Source organism: Meleagris gallopavo, chromosome Z (assembly GCF_000146605.3).
Source record: "Meleagris gallopavo isolate NT-WF06-2002-E0010 breed Aviagen turkey brand Nicholas breeding stock chromosome Z, Turkey_5.1, whole genome shotgun sequence".
NCBI classification, from domain to species: domain Eukaryota; kingdom Metazoa; phylum Chordata; class Aves; order Galliformes; family Phasianidae; genus Meleagris; species Meleagris gallopavo.
Window position 1 is genome coordinate 10,074,051 of NC_015041.2, and position 4,412 is coordinate 10,078,462.

Here is a 4,412-nt window from a genome sequence, read left to right on the forward strand (position 1 = left end):
CCGAGAGCAGAGGGGATTAGCTCTTATCCGGGGTCCGGGGGAGTAGGTGGCACAGGAGGTGTTTGTTTCGCATCCCCTCCTTCTTGCTCGCTCGGGTTTGGCGGAGGAGATCGGCTCTTCCCAGGCTGCTGGGAGGCCTAGGCCTGGTGGAGAGCGCAGGCCCGCCGGCCAGCGCCTTTACTCCAGCTCGGGGATTAGAGAGGCGAAGCGGCTTCTCGGTGACAGGCCTCAGCCCAGAGAGGAGGAGGAGGAGGAAACAATACCATTAGCCGCAAATGTGCGCCGATCCTGTGCCATATTTACAACTTCGCCAGAGCGAGGGAGCGAGGTCCCGGTGCAGACAGCCCTCTGAACTGAGGAAGGAGTAAGTGGAGGGACAGGGGAAGAGAGACAATGTAAATACTCGGAAACAAAAATATCTGTCTTCACTGCTCTGATCTAACAAACTCCATTCTGAAAGTTCGAATGGACGTGAATTTATAACCTTTAAGGGCTTGATCTCCAAATAATAAAGCAATTGATTAGGGTGTTAATTTATGTATTTATAGCATAACTAGACCTTGTGGACTGATTGACACAATATGGACACCTGCAGACCTAGGAAACACATAGGGAAGCATATTGTGTTGGATATTCCACAAAGTCACAATGCTTACGTGCAGTAGGCACTATAGAAATATGTACTAAATTCAGGAGAAATACTATTTTGTGCTTTCTTTAAATAAATAAATAAATAGGGAAGGGGTTTAAGAGTGAAGTGGTACATTTATGACACGTCACGGCCCAAGGTGAAGGTGAGATTTTACCTTAAGTTTTTGAGAAACAAACATAATTTTAATTGAGTGAAAAAGTGTAGAATGTTTTGTAAGTGCCTTCCTTTCTTGTCAGGCTGTATCACTTTGAGAACCTGAGGTTGTTATTGGCTGTTTGTGTCCATGATGTTTGAATATGTAATTAGGTGTCACTTTAACAGGTCAAGTGTGTTTTGTAAATGACTGTTGATTAAGTGTCAGATCTTTATAAATAAATGGTAGCTAATTTTCAGTAAAATAAATTTTGCACTTTCTATATAGTATGATTGAGAGTGTTGTTATAAATTGAGGTAGATTTTAAAACAAACATCCTCCAAACTAATAAAAGTACTCCTTCAGAAATTACATAATTGGTGGAAAGTTTAAGATAATTAGTTTCACTTTTCATTTAGTAAGAAAATTAATAGATGACAAGCAGATAATACTTTGTAAATTCTCAAGTAGTTTTTTGAGTTGCTTAGGCAGATCTGTTGTAATAGTAAGTGTTATTGTATCTAATAAGGTAACTTTCTGGAGTACTGTGTTCGGAGTCGTAAAAACTGTGCTATGATGGCTTTGAATACTCTGATACATGTTTAGAAGGGTGAAGTTAATATAGCTGTCACGTAGAAGGCGTGTTTTTAATGCTGTAAATCCGTGTAGTAGTCAGTAGCGTGTCCGTGATTTGTATTGGTCAGGGAGCAGTTTGAATTTTAAAAAGCCTGAAGATCCTGCTGAGCCCCAATCCCGGCCTCCCTCCCTCCCACTAATCTCCCATTCCTGTCTTTGTGCTGCCTGGTCCTGTTAGACACTGTTTGCAACAGGGCCTCAGGCCTACGTGCTGGAGAGGAACCATTTACTCTTCGAAAAATCAGCTTTTGGTTTTTAAACTTCACGAATTGCAGAGGGAGCCACTAGTTGTCTCTTAACTGTCGCTATCTCTGCGTGTAGCTGAATTGTTGTTTTCTTTTGGTCTGTAGCATGCGGAGGGGCCGAGAGCAACTTTGTTTCACGGGAAAGAAAGGACTGTGCAGAAGTACTTGTAGTTCTTGGGTAGTTTTGATCATTAGGAAGTGACGCTAACTGAAACATTTATTTTGTTGTTTCAAACAATTCTTTCTTTAACAAAGAAATGTGCTTGTTGAGTTAACGAGTGAATTTATTTGACTTATTTTTAATTTAAGGGGGTATGTTTTAAGTATGTGAGATATGGACAGGAAATGAGCTACTGTAGATATGTAGTTCCTGTCAAGTTTATCTCTCCAAGGTTGTGTTTATGGCTTTTTTGTTTTGTTTTGTTCTGTTTTTTTGTTGTTGTTGTTTTGTTTTTTTTTAAATTCAGAAAGCGTGCTCTTCTCTGATATACAAAGCTAGGCATAGTTATAGAGGGAACATTATAATGGTGTCTTGTTTTATGATTTTGTAATGAGTCTTTTGTTTTTGTTTCTTTTGAGCCATAGATAGTTAAATCTCAAGTACCTGCTTTATCACAGTTTATGCAGTTAGTTAAATTTTAGGCAGAAGTATTTAATAGAGAAATGTAAGGTGTACTTTTTTTTTTTTAAGATTATATTTACAACATATAAAACTATGTATTTCACTTTCATACTTCATTTTCCACAGCATTAAGAAGTCTTTTGCTGGTCACAACAGTTAACAGCCTAAGGATGTAGTTATTTTATTAATGTTATATAAATAGAAAATCAATTATTCTTGAGCTATTAGTTTTAAAAATTATTTAACTGAAAGGGGAGAAAGGAACATTTTTTCTTCTGACTGTCTTTTACTTTGTGCTTTTGGCTACCTTGTATGTTTTTGAATTTGTCATCTATGTACAAGTTCAGTTTCTTCTTTTCCTGTGAACTTCTTCAATGTTTTATTTGAAATTATTCCAACTAATAAATAAATATCCCTGAAGCTTTTGCTATCCTGTAAAGCTGATTTTGTTTTTTTTTTTTAAGTCTGTGTGTATATATGTATGTATGTATATAATATACATTTATATGTTATAAAGACATAGAAACAGGCATGTGACAAAAAAAATAATTTTCTACATTTGAAATGCTTATATTTTGATTTAGGAGAAAAATAAAGAATAAGGAGGGAAGCAAAATTATGCAACTAAAACCATTTGCAGGTCCCTGTTTTTAAAGAAGGGTACGTGAATCTGGGTGCAACCTCATTACATATTTGGGAGTCCATTGACAATAGTGTTCCTCTTCTTGCAGAATCTACACAACATGTAGCAATGTCTTTGGACTGGAACCATGTTTTTGTTGTTTGTATGATGTTACACATAATGCAGCCTTAATCTAAATGGTTCACGTATGTATTTCTCTCTGTAATATAAGCAAATCATATTCTGAAGGATATTAAATGAAATAATATTGTAGGTTGATTTCAGCCAGAGATTGGCATAGTAAGTTTGCAATTGTCTGTGTTTTCAGTAGTAAATGTAGTACTTTTTTTGTGTGTATTACATTATGAAGTGTAAAAGTCGTCCTATTAAATTTAAATTAATATTAACTTCATAAATGTTAGACAAGTTAGTGGACAGTTGCTACTAACTGGAAAAAGAAATTAGGATTCTTTTCTGAGTATCTAGACCTAAGAAAGAAATTGTTTTCAAATTCAGAACTTTATGCTTTCTAGCTATTATTCTAAAAGAATTTATTGTATGTTCGTCAGTTTGTGTACATTTTGATAGCAATGATGAATGCACTTAACTGGAAAAATATAAGTCATTTTAACTTTAGAGTTTGGTGTTTGGTAAGCATGAGGTGTATCATCCATTGTTAGAATAGCTATTTACAGTCACAGATTGTTTTGTTAAAAATATTCAACATTTGAAAAGACGGGCCATTTCAATATGATGCAACTTATTTTCAGTCTTCCTTTTCATATGCCCTCATTAGATGTAATACAAATCAGGTTAGCTTCTGATTTTCAATAATCAGTAGTATCAACCTATAAGGGAGTGCTTGAAATTGGTGGTACCTGTATATTATTGGTAATAATTCTGTTTAAAGGTGATCCTCTCTAATAGAAAAAAAAGGAATTCCTTTCGTCATGTCATTGTTATAAAACCTTTTAATACAGTTTATCTATATTCGTGTCTTTATTTCATTGGGGTTATAAACATATTTACTAGATGTTCCTGACCTGCAAAGTACGTGTGAGAGAGGTGCTTTATATTGATGTCTGCTGCACCCCAGGAGTGAGGCAATAGTGTTAGAGGAGATTGTGCAGAATTTATGATTTGTGTCTCACTTCCTGTCCCAACTGTTCACTGTGGAAAATCTCACTAACAACAGGGAGGAGAGGAAGAATTTTGGCCAAGCTGTATGTAGGAACTAAAAGGCAACTTAAATGTAGTTGTTAGTGCTGTTCTTGAAGGTGACTACATGGCTTATAGAAATAAAAAACATAAACACTGAAGAGCATTTTTCATGTTAAAGTCTTTCAGTCAGACCAGATTCTAGAAGACTATATTCTTACTACTAGTTGATTCATTGTGGTTCTTTATATAATTAGGTATTCCAACTTTTCAAATTATTGCTATGGTAGATATAAAGAGCTTCTGTGGTGGTGATTTTTTTTTTCTTTTTTTTCTTTTTTTTT